Source organism: Bos indicus, chromosome 5 (assembly GCF_029378745.1).
Source record: "Bos indicus isolate NIAB-ARS_2022 breed Sahiwal x Tharparkar chromosome 5, NIAB-ARS_B.indTharparkar_mat_pri_1.0, whole genome shotgun sequence".
NCBI classification, from domain to species: domain Eukaryota; kingdom Metazoa; phylum Chordata; class Mammalia; order Artiodactyla; family Bovidae; genus Bos; species Bos indicus.
In genome coordinates this window covers 85988955-86001934 of record NC_091764.1, presented here as the reverse complement: position 1 = coordinate 86001934, position 12980 = coordinate 85988955, and the positions used below count along the sequence as shown (strand labels likewise).

At 38.2% G+C, this 12980-nt stretch overlaps 1 protein-coding gene across 21 annotated transcripts in view; it reads right to left on the bottom strand.

Annotated features, from left to right (window-relative positions):
- Nucleotides 1-12980, bottom strand: part of SOX5 (SRY-box transcription factor 5) — a 1171821-nt gene that overhangs the window by 592188 nt on the left and 566653 nt on the right. For 19 of the 21 annotated variants that reach the window (XM_070788609.1, XM_070788604.1, XM_070788607.1 and 16 more), the window contains one exon: nucleotides 8947-8988. The exons of 1 other annotated variant lie outside the window; for it this stretch is intronic. The gene's annotated coding sequence lies outside the window, so the exon portion shown is untranslated. Of the gene's footprint in view, nucleotides 1-8903; nucleotides 8989-12980 lie in introns of all 21 variants that reach the window. One more of the 21 variants, XM_070788599.1, reaches the window with a different exon arrangement.

Genomic DNA, 12980 nt, shown 5'->3' with positions numbered 1-12980 from the left:
AACAGTGGGGAACATTATGCTGGTGTAAAATCTAAAAATTAATAGCAGCCTTAATTGTTCTACTGACTTTAAATTTTTTATAAAGAGAATGCCACACAAAATAAACCTTGTTGTTTTCTTCCATATTCTAAAATGTGCCTGTCTTTCAAGTACATTCTCTGAGCAGAATTTCTGTGTTGTGATTGCCATGCCTTTGCAGCTCTGCAAAGCAAGGTAAGATAGCTTAGCATAGCTTTTATCTGCAAGGATTCCCCGAGGCAGTTTCTGTAAAAGGGTTAATGACAGATGTTTCCATTAAATCTGACCTACCTCTTAATTTTGCCATTGCCTGATAATATCCTGGCTTTGTGCTTATTTGCATGGGCAAATGGAGTCACTCCATAACAAGTAACACACCGCCCTCATTGAAACAAAAGGTCAATTCATTTTAAACCAATGTGCACAATATTTTTTGTAGTTGCAGTGAAAAAAAAAAAAAAAAGTCCCCTCTCATACAATGCTACTATTTACAAAGAATTAAAAGCTCTGTTTTCTAAACCCCTGGACACACTGTACATCTGTAGGCAGAAGCCAGTACTACCAATTGAAATCAATATATATCCTTGTAGGTAACCTACTAGAAAAATCGCTTCTGTCTCAAGGATGTTCCTCTTACTTTTACACTAAATACAACCGGGGCACAGTATATTTCCTTTGCTGAGAAATTAGTTGAAAACTCCAAAATGCCAGCAGCACTTTGTTGTTTACCTAGTGTTATTACTTTTGTAAAGAAAAAAAAAAATTCTGTAAATATAGAGGGAATAGTTATTGTCTTATGCTGGTTAAAAGATATAGGCTTTTTAGCCTTTAGGCTGCCAGTCCAAATGCTACACTTTAGAAAGTAGCCAAAGTATTTTACCACATGAAAAGAGCACATGACCTTGAACCTTGACCAGGTTGCTGTTATAAACTCCTTAAAAAATAAATAAATAAAGGTGGTTTAAATAGCTTTGTCTAAGGCTCTGTTCAAGTCACTTCTTCCGGTGGGAGGATCCAATAATGTGAAGACAAATGTCAAAGAGCCTTTCATGATTCTTGTGAGAATATATGTCAAATATGTGCTTCCTTTTTGAATAGTCTATAACCAAGACTCAAGAAACACTTCATTAATCTAACTATGCTGTTTCACTTTATTATAACATTTAAGGAGTTTAAAATTATCACTTGCTACAGAAGTAGTCTCTCTGTAATTATATACAATGTTTTATACATATATATACAAATACTATATGCATATCATATTTATCATTATAGTCTAATCTCTAAGACATTTAAATATTGAAATGCTGGCATTAAATTGCACCTTATTCTGAAATCAGCTCTCCTGTGTGATATTGATAGTAAATCCATATTCAAAACACTCCCATATTACCAAAATCTTTAATTATCTTAAAAGGAAACAGGCTAGATTGGTGGTTAGAAGAGTGATCTTGCTAAGTAGCTTATTTTCTTCCTCTCAGATAAAAAAGCCCACATTTGGCACTGAGGCATTGCAAATCGTTGAAACAATTTAGAAAACTCTACTTACCTAGTTCAAAGTTTGATTTTCAATGGATTTGCTAAAGAAGATTCTATTCTCACCATGCTGCCTTAATTTTATTTGAAAATGAGGTAGACATGCAACGAAAGCTGGATGGACTCCTTAGAAGCCCAAGGAGTCCTCTGCACCTGGGGAAGGGGCATGCCCTCTCTTCCCACAGATTTCTGGTATCTGATTCCCAGCCTCACCCTCAAATCTAGATTCACCTATAAATTTCAAGGAAAAGGAACCACATCTTGCCTACTAATTTCCTATGAGGGCTCTTTCAAGATACAGCCATAATCAAAAGTACAGAAAAATAATAAATGAAATCAACAAATATCTACATTGTATACACAAAGTTCTAAGTACAGTGAAACATACAGTAGAGGAAAAAAATGTGGTCCTCCCTTTGTTTTAAATTTTCCTTTTATAATAGAGTAGAATTAATTTGGGGGCTTCCCTGGTAGCTCAGACAGTAACGAATGTGCGTGCAATGCAGAGACCCAGGTTCGATCCCTGGGTCGGGAAAGTGCCCGGGAGAAGGAAATGGCAACCACTCCAGTTTCTTGCCTGCAGAATTCCACGGACAGAGGATACTGGTGGGCTAGTCCATGGGGTCGCAAAGAGTCGGACATGACTGAGCGACTAACATTTTCACTACTCAGAGTTAATCTACAACACTGTGTTAGTTTCAGGTGCATAACAAATGTGGTTCCCTTTCTGTACAAACTTACTGCTTCATCAAGCAATAGTAAAAGAGTTCATCGTATCAGACTACTAAAGTAATATCAAAAATATTTCAAAAATAAATTAAGTGTATGGAATTGGCGATGTTAAGTAATGGAAGAAATGTGGAGTTTTAATCAGGTGATGGCTTGGGTTTATTAATCCATTTTTTTTACCTAGAGTAAATGAGCAACTAAACGTGAAGTCAAAACAGCTGATAATTTAAATTACAGTTTTGTGGTAAATAAAACAAGAAAACAAAACACTGTCATACTAGCCACCATGTACTAAGCACTTAGAATGTGTTAGGAACTCTGCAGAACACTCTACATTCACTGATGCCGCTTAATCTTCACAGTCTTGCCCTATGAAGTAGATACAATTATTATCCTCATTTTATAGGTAATGAACCAAAGACTTGATAAGACTACCTTGTTCCCCAAGGTACAGTTCTAGTAAGTGGTAGGTGGAGTCAGAATCACACCTAGACCGTCTCCCTCTAGTCTTATACTCTCAACCTTGTTATGTGTCTTGTGGGTACATGGGCGTTGGCATCACACAGATGGGGTTATAGTCCATACCCTCCCATATATTTGCTCTGTGACCTTGGGCAATGTTCTTATATTTGGGAATAAGGAAAAATGATACTGCTATGATGTCATGGAGATTAATTATTTTGACCTGTCTGGCAACTTCACATTAATTTTTTTTTTCTTTTTCCCTGTGGGAAACAACCGGTCCCTCATTCTCAAACTATGCCTTGGCCAAAAAAAAAAAAAAAATGCATTTTATCTTTTCACCCACAAAAATGGGTTCAGGTGCGGACTCAGAATACGGGCAGAACCAACAGATGACCTATGTGGGAATGCTGATAGAATTATGAGGAAAGAAGCTTTAACTTTTTAGGTCATATGCACAAAAGCCTGTCTAAAACTGAAGCCATCACAGAGAAAAGCAAAGAAAGATGAGAGATAAGGAGAGCACATAAACCTTGAAATGACCATGCCTAAAGCTAGGCAGTTTGTGAAACACACACTTATGTGAACTAACAACACTCCCTTTCCTTCAAGCATATTTGAATTAGGTTTCTGTCACCTACAACCAGCTCAGGGTAATAAATCACCTCACAGAGACAATGTATGTGAAGAACTTAAGATACTTGTAATTAGCAAGTACTCAGTGAAGGCTGGGCTTTCTGGGTGGTGCTAGTGGTAAAGAACATATCCACCAATGCAGGAGATGCAGGTTTGATCACTGGGTTGCATGGCAACCCACTCCAGTATTCTTGCCTGGAGAATCCCATGGACAGAGGAGCCTGGCAGGCTACATTCCATAGGGTCGCAAAGAGTCGGATATGACCAAGCACACATGCACGGTGAAGGTTGGATGTTTTCTTTGTCATTTTAGTTATTACTATTGTTAGGTTTCCTTACCAAAACTGAGTATCTTGGATGAAAACCACGATTGGAGTAAAAAAAAAAAAAAATCACCTTGGTTCAGTTTATCAGGTATAAGCAAGTAATAGAGGGATAACTTTTAAGTAGTACTAAGCATTTAGGAAAAGCTATGACAAGCCATGTGGTGCAGTGTTAAAGAATCTGCTTGCCAGTGAGGAGGTGCAAGAGACTTATGTTCGATTCCTGGGTCAGTAAGATCCTCTAGAGGAGCAAATGGCAACCCACTCCAGTATTCTTGCCTGGAAAATTCCATGGACAGAGGAGCCTGATGGGCTACAGTCCATAAGGTTGCAAAGAGCTGGACATGACTGAGCATGAACATGTGTGTACACGTATGACAAACCTAGATAGCATATTAAAAAGCAGAGACATCACTTTGCTGACAAAAGTCCACATAGTCAAAGTGATGGTTTTTTCAGCAGTCATGTATGGATGTGAGAGTTGGACCATAAAAGAAGGCTGAGTGCCAAAGAATTGATGCTTTCTAATTGTGGTGCTGGAGAAGACTCTTGAGAGTCCCTTGTACAGCAAGGAGATCAAACCAGTTAATCCTAAGGGAAATCAACCCTGAATATTCATTGGAAGGACTGCTACTGAAGCTGAAGCTCCAATACTTTGGCCACCTGATGCAAAGAGCAGACTCACTGAAAAGACCCTGATGCTGGAAAAGATTGAGGACAGGAGGAGAAGGGGGCAGCAGAGGATGGGATGGTTGGAAGGCATCACCGATTCAAAGGACATGAGTTTGAGCGAACTCCAGGAGATAGTGAGGAAAGGTAAGCCTGGCATGCTGCAGTCCATGGAGTCACAGAGTCAGACATGACTTAGTGACTGAACAACATCTCAAGTATTAAGGTTAACACCAAAAGTCAGCTTGTCTTGCTTTCTAATCTGTGTTAGTATTTCCAACTGGCCTCACTGTGCCTGCAGAGGAGCCAGAACCAGTTATCACTGTGCCCATGCCGTGGTCGTAACACTCAGTCTCACATCCAAATGATTATCCAGATAGAAATAACATTTTATAAAAACCAAGACCCCACGTCATCTCGCTACTACTGCACTCTCAGCAACAACTTTTGTGCAAAACTCTAAACAGGAACTTTTTTGCAAAAAGCTAAGCAATCTGGTCCTAAGAAAGGTATTCAGTGTCACCCAAAGTCTAAGGTCAGTAATTAGGTCCCTTGTAATAACTGAGTCACTTGAGGTTTATATGGTTGCCATATACCCATTGCATCAACCTGCCAGAAAAGAAACTTTCTTTCTTCTGCTCCCTTCTTTGAACAGACTTTACTTATAATGTAAGAAGCAAGAATGGTTCCAGAGGAACTGTTGTGAACCACTGCGTCAATCATGCGAACATTAAAACACGGCTTGCTACTCATTACTATATAAAGTATTCTCTTGCTCTGTGGAAAATGGTTTCAAATAATTGTTGTGTTCGAACGGGAGTTTTGTTCTTTTTTAATATGGCAGTTTGAGAGAGAAAAAAACTTAAAGATATATTCAAGAAGCAAACCAATATTATAAGAGTTGAATCAACTAATTTTCATCAAATGACATCCTCATATGCGCACCAAGTCATACATCACAGGCTTCTCAACTATAGTCTAAAAGTCTAGTCTAAAAGATAGACTCACTTCCTGACTGTGCAGTTGGTAAACTGATGTGAAACAGCAACAGGAAAGGGAAAAGTAACTGACTTGACCTGCCTGAGCAAAGAAATTTTTCTCTGACTCTGAAATGCTTTTTTTTTTTCTTTCAGGCTTCTCTACTGCATAGCTAAGAAGCATTGAGTGGAATCAAGTCTGAAAAGATCTTCACCTTTAGTTCTGATTTCTCCTTCTGGTTTTAGCACAGTTGATCTTCAACATTGTTAGCTTGTGGTCTGTGCTAAAGAATGCTAGATGCTGTCAGAATAAGGCAGATATTTACAGAAAAGAAACTAACTGGACGACTGATTAAATATCAATGGCTTTAAATGTTGCTGAGTGACAGAAACTGATGAGTATTCTACAAAGTTTGAAACTCAAGTCCACAAAGACCTATCTCCTTAGTATACAGACCAGAGCTCTTCAACTATGGTTTCTCTGTAGGAAAAAGTAGAAGAGTGGGAACCATATCTTCCTCAAGACAAGGCCCTGAAGAGTTAAGAGCTTGCCAGTGGGCCACCCACAGAAAATTCTACTCCTTATATGAAGCACCATGCTAAGTTATGGGAAAATAAACAAACAAAATATCCAGGCTAGCAAGTCTTTCAAAGAAATTCTGAGACTCAGAAAATGAAAGAGAATTATGGGATGCAATGCTGCCAATCTTTCGTAGAGTGGCCCTGGGCAAGTTATTTTGCATTTCACTTTCTTCAGCTCTGGACTGATGTTACCACAGCGATGACTGATAATAAAAACATCCTCACAACAACTCCTAGGAATAATATTGTGAGAACTGATGTGTGTACAGTGATTTAAGGATGAGGGAAGAGAGGCACAATGTTATACTATTTTAAAGTGCTTTATCAACCAGCCTATTACATAATGTGTTATAATGTACCGTGTGCCCATGGAAACATGAAATCATGCATAATTCTTAAGTACTGCCAGATGCGTAGCTATAACAAATTTCAACCCTTCCTGAAGAATTCACCCACACACTCACTTCTCCAACCAGTATTTCCACTGGTAACTGTCAGAATTGAGAAATCATAGAAAAGACCCTTATTCACGCCTCTGCAGTCATTACATATAGTTTGCTTCATATTTGGGTAGGGAACATGTCTCATTCATGATTTTATAACTAGTGACTTGGCCTGTTCTGGTATACAATTAGTGCTCAGTAAATGTTTATTGAATGAGTGAATGAACAGACAAATAACAGTTAGACGTAGTAAATCAAAAAATAAACTTTAGCAATGGCACTACTTAAGACTAAGCAGAGTCTCTAATGTGAGGAACATTTCAAGTGGAGGTGGTCAAAGTTTGGCTCCCTCCCAGAAAGTCTATACGTTATTTCCTAGTATTAGTTCATGTGTCAGTTGTCATGAGTTTCTGGAATGTACAAGTAATCCTATTTACAAGAGATCCTTGCCATTCTCAATGGAGCCATCTGGCTTTACTTAAGGATACTGAATGAGTTCATTTTTCAGTGGCTGGGAACATGGCACTAACAACCTGCACACAGATTGAAGAATTTCTGAATATTACGATATACCTGTGAGAGGTAAAGAAATACCCTGAATTCTAAACTCATATTCACAAGGCACACACATGCAATGAAGTGGAAAAAAAAAAAAAACTCTGTACTTAGAATCAGAGGATCGAGCTCTGCCACATCCTTGCTCTACATAACCAGAAGTTGGCCAACATAACTAGTTTTCCCTGAGCCTCTGTTTTCATCTGTAATGACAACTATGTGTAATTTTGAAAAACTCACGCATCCAGGATCAATGTGGCAATGTAGTAATATATAAGTATATAAATAGTAGATAAATGGAAAATGCCACAGGATAGCATGACAACTAGTTATAAAATGGCAGAGAAGTCTAGGATGGTGTATATAAACTGTGAGATCATTGAGCTCAGGGTCCATGACTTACTTATCTCCACAGTGCTTGTACCTAGCAAATGGATGGCCTAAAAAAACTGAATGCATCACCAATGTCAGCTGCTGAGTTGGAGGCACCAACAAGAGAGACGCATTCAATTCTCAGAGGGGCCCTTCCAAGCCCCCCTCTGATAAACTCTAATATGGCATTTTTCAAAGTGTGGTCCTCCCACAGCCAGCACTAGAGTTGGCTAGTTTGTTTGTTAAAATTACAGGCTCCCAAACCTCATCCAAAGAGATTGTAATGCAATATTTCAAGCACTTGAGATAACTCTTGTATACACTGGGATAGTATATTTTAAATTCACTTTTGAAAATCCAGTAGCTATGGCACACGATCAGTTCCAATGAAAGTTGTGTGCTCTTAACTCATATGTTTTATATATCCAGCTTTTTATAGTTTACAAACTGCTTTTAAATACATAAAAATATAACATTAAAACAATGAGAAATCCTAAAAAAATTTATAGTAACAAGAAGTATAAGATAATATAATTATAAATAAAGTTGCATCCATAATAAAATTAAATGTGCTTTATTTTTCCTTAAAACATTACAAGGCTATTGTCTTTGTCTTCCTATGGTTTTGGACTTCACTTTGTGCTCTACTATACCTTGGACTCAAAAAGGGTATGCTCAATAAATATTTGTTATATAGAACAATGAATATGTGTGTGTGTGTGTGTGTGTGTGTATGTATATATATATATATATATATATGAACTTGCTCAGGGCTCATGACTTACTCATGACTCAAGAACTCACATCTCAGAAGGGTTGCACTCTTAAAATATGCCTGTTAATACATAAGGATGTGTTCACATGACAGAGTTTATAGCCTAAGTTCTCTTTATCAGAAGAGTGTAGGGACACAGGGCACAAATATAGGCTATTAGCTAAAGAGATTTCATACACATTCCTCTGAGATACTAATTTTTAAGCTGAGGTTGAAAATGAAAACTGGAAGGTAATTATCCTTAATTTCCAAATGCTTTAATTTTAAAATTAAACCCAGTTGCATAGAAAAGCCTCCCTGATGAAGAATGGCAATTTGCTTTGCAATGAGGAACAAAAGGGTATAATAGTTTGGGGATTAGAGGGTATGCAACGGTCAGATTCGTGTGCAGTTACCGTAATAATGACAATGGATTGGCGGAGAGATTAAATTCAAGAACCTGATCTCGACTAGCTGCTTGTTCTGGACTCCAGGTCTGATTACTCAGTGTCTTCCAACCCCTTGAAGATGAAGGAAGAGGAACTAACCAGTTGCAGGTATCAAATACAATGACATGAAAAAGGCAAGAACCATATGGATGTTGTGTAGTAGTGACGTTCTTGCTAATCAAAGATCAGAAGTCCAGTTTCCACAGGCAAGCCACTTGCTTCTAATCAACTCTTGGTACACATGATGATAGATTTGAGAATATTCAAGCTAATAAGATAAAGACTGGGGACAGATACCTCCAAAATGATTAATCACTAAATAGGTTCCATGCCAAAGTCCATGACTTTAAATTGTCAGTTGCCCGCAATGACCACCGTCAACGTTCCCATCTCCTCACCTCAGTCCCAGGCCCTTGATTTCCACGGAGCATCAATCCTTACCTTTTCTGTCTCTCCTTTGCCAACAACACAAAGGCTCAGTACCTATAATTACAAAACCACATGAATCCTGAATTAATTTGGAGTAGGATGAGGACATAGTCAACTTCACTATAAAGGAGCTGTGCTCCTAAGAAGGGGCTATGCTTATCAATCCATGCATCCCTTTATTTTTTCCTTCCAAAAATATGATAATACCTCAAGGAACTTATAACCTAAATATACATAACAGGATTTCAAGAATTGTGCATTAAAAGAATAAATACAGAATGAACAAATGTGCTGGGGATTAAAATGGTCATAATTCTGTAATGAACCAACCATATGAATTTGCCAAAAAGATATAAACCCTCTCCTGATTATCAGTTGATATGGAGGGCTGAGAAATGTAGAGTGTTCTTAAAATTTGATCTTATTTACTAAAAAGAGTCAATACAGAAAAAAAAAAACATACACACACAATTTGATAAATGTACATATTTGGAAGATTTAATAAAATCCTGAACTTTAAGATGGCATAAAGTAGAAATCAATCTACTAAATTAATTTAATAAAGGAGGAAGTGGCAGAGGATGAAATGGTTAGGTCGCATCACCAAGTCAATGGACATAAATTTGAGCAAACCCTGGGACACAGTGGAAGACAGAGTAGACTGGCAGGCTACAGTCCATGAGGTCACAGAGTCAGACATGACTTAACAACTGAACACAACAACAAAGAAATCAATCAAATATTAAAAACTGTAAAAACAGTCTAAATTTTGGGTTGGCCAAAAAGTTCATTCCAGTTTTCCTTTAACATATTATGGAAAAACCCAAACAAATTTTTGGTCAACCCAAGAGCTTCTGATAAAGACATAGTGAAAAAAAAGATGAAGTAGACACACATAATAGGTGATCAATAAGTGCTTTCTAACACAATTAATCCCTGTAAAATCATTTTGGAAGTAAAATAGAGAGAGAGGTCCATCTAGTCAAAGCTATGGTTTTTCCAGTAGTCATGTATGGATGTGAGAGTTGAACCACAAAGAAAGCTGAGAGCCAAAGAATTGATGCTTTTGAACTGTGGTATCAGAGAAGACTCTTGACAGTCTCTTACACTGCAAGGAGATCAAACCAATCCATCCTAAAGGAGATCAGTCCTGAATATTCATTGGAAGGACTGATGCTGAAGCTGAAGCTCCAATACTTTGGCCACCTGATATGAAGAACTGACTCATTGGAAAAGACCCTGATGCTGGGAAAAATTGAAGGCAGGAGGAGAAAGGGACGACAGAGGATGAGTTGGTTGGATGGTATCACCAACTCGATGGACATGAGTTTGAGCAGGTTCCAGGAGTTGGTGACGGACAGGGAAGCCTGGCATGCTGCAGTCCATGAGGTCACAAAGAGTGGGGCATGACTGAGCGACTGAACTGAACTGAGAAATACTAAGAAAAAGAATGAACAAAAAAGTGTGGAAACTAGAATTGATGTTGTTTGCACATAAATAGAATAAGCAGCAAATTCCAGAGGGTAAGTATCTACAGAAACATTTTTCAGTGTTTATCAGAAGAGCAGAACTGTGGTACATTTTTGCAGAAATCAGTTAACACATCACAGAAACAAAACCACCTCTGGTATAAAACGTACCAGTGGTTAAAAGTTCACAGTCACCCTTAAAAATGTCTTAAGGCACACAGAAAGGAAAAAATTACTCTTATTTGCAACTAAGCAATGGGGGAAAAGGTGAAGAGTAAGCAATTATCCAAAATGGCACAGAGTTAAAACCAACAACAAGATGAACATAGGTGGTCAGAGATTCCATTTAACCTTTCACCTAAAGGTTGCCATCTTCCCGAGAGAACTGATTCTACCAGTGGCTCGGTTCTGATTCAGAAGGAAGAGAGTCACTTTCTGAGTCACAGCATCACCCTGGTTTTCCTTTCGGTCCTCTGTTCCAAGCCTACCAAATCCCATCCCATTTTAACTTGGCTAAAGGTGGCCTGGCCGGCACTAGAATTTAATGCTTCCATAAATGAACTCTGATTGACATGAACGATGAGTCACTCTCAGAAAAACTTGTATTGCTGCCATTTGGTCAGTTTGGGGTTTGTTTTTAAAAAGAACGCCAGTTGAGGTTGAGCAGAAGCCAGGGTGTGTTTTTATTTTATGTCTCAAATAAAAATAAAGAGCTGGGTATGAATAATCAAAGTGGCAGGCGCCTCCCTGGATACTTCTAAACCTTCCAAAAGCAGTCCCCAGGCTCAGCAAAATGTAATATAGTAAAAACAACCATCAACAGTATTAGTACCAAGAGTTTGCTCCAGAAAAATAAAGTAATTCTGAGTCCCCTCTAGTCCCAAACTCTAGTGCTTTTCAACAATATTTTAAGTTAAAATATCCTTTTTGGAGGATGATAGTCCTAGAAAAAATATCCTTGGAAATTAGAAGAATATCAGATAAAAGAAAGATATGTACTCTTATCTAGTATAACTCAAAACAAACAGATTCTTCTAATTAGTCATATATACTGTATCGCTCTCTATGTGCTAAGTCATGTTCAACTCTTCACAACCCTATGGACGTGCAGCCTGCCAGGCTCCTCCGTCCATGGGAATCTCCAGGCAAGAATACTGGAGTGGGTTACCATGCCCTTCTCTAGGGAATCTTCCCAACCCAGGGACTGAACTCCAGTTTCTTAAGTCTCCTGCTTTGGCAGGTGAGTTCTTTACCACTAGTACCACCCGGGAAGCTCATATCACCCTCTAGTAGGAGACATATGGTCAGCTTCTTGTTCTTCTGAGACTGATCATCAGTTTTATGGATTAAGCATTCTCTTCACTCCCCTCTATACAGCTTTTATTTTCTTTGGATAGTTCACAATACCTACACAATTAGGAAATACAGAGAGAGGGGATAGGGTGAAGAAGAGGTAGTTAAAAGCAAGAGGAAACTAAAACTGAGAATATATAAGCGATGGATCAATTCTTTAAAAAAAAAGTTTATTGTGACAAGAAAGGGAAAATAGTAGGTAAAACGGGGCTTCTATAAAGTTTATGGATTTTGTCAATAATGTTTCCAAAAAAAGAATCAGAGATGAGAGGCAAGTATACAACAGGACAGTGGGAAATACTGATAACATTGTTCCAGATATTTGGAACACTGAATCAAAAGAAATCTGGGACTTTTTATTCTAATGTGGAATAAGGAACAACGTAAAGAATATAAGGAAAATTTGTACTCCTACATTATGATGTATTTGGAAGTAATTAACCCTGTAGTTATACATCAAGATGATACATAAAAAGATATTTCAGAAAACTTGTGATGAAAAAGAACTTTCAATTGCACATGATCTGAGTCAAGTTAAATGGCTACTGCCTAGTGCAAAATGCTACTACTGATTTTCTCATGCCCTCGGCAAAACTGCTGCTATAGTATTTTTATTTCAAGAAGGGCCAAAGCCTTTCATATACATTAGCACCTTAACCACCAGTTTATTTCTGAGATAGATAGGTATTGTTATCACACTATAAACACAAGGCAAACAGATGCAGAGGGGCTGGTCTAGTGAGCCCTGAGAGTGTCCTGAACTAGTCTAGTGAGGCGTACCTTTTCCTCTCACCTAGAGTTGGAGCCTCAAGAATAGAGACCAATTTCAACACAGCCCCAGGCAGTTAGCACAGCCCTAGAAACTTAGTAAGGATTTTTCTTAAGTTGAAAATTGAGCTCAGTGATTCAGAAAGATCTCTTGCATCAGACTGCTGCCATAATCAGAAAATAATACTTAGTATCTTCAAATGCACCCCAGCTTTTGGATCTTCAAAGGAATAGAAAAATCTTCCTAAAGAAGGGAACTGACTGTAGACCTTTCTGTGAGCCCTTTGACAATGATCGTGAAGTGTTTTTAATTGTGCTGTGCTTAAATCACAGCATGGAAACTAAAGTCATGCTCTCTGTTCCAAAGTCTTGCTTCAGAAACAGATGGACATGTTTCCTCTGCATGGCAAGTCCATGGCCTCGCACACCAAAGTGAGTTTCACCTTCACCCTGGAT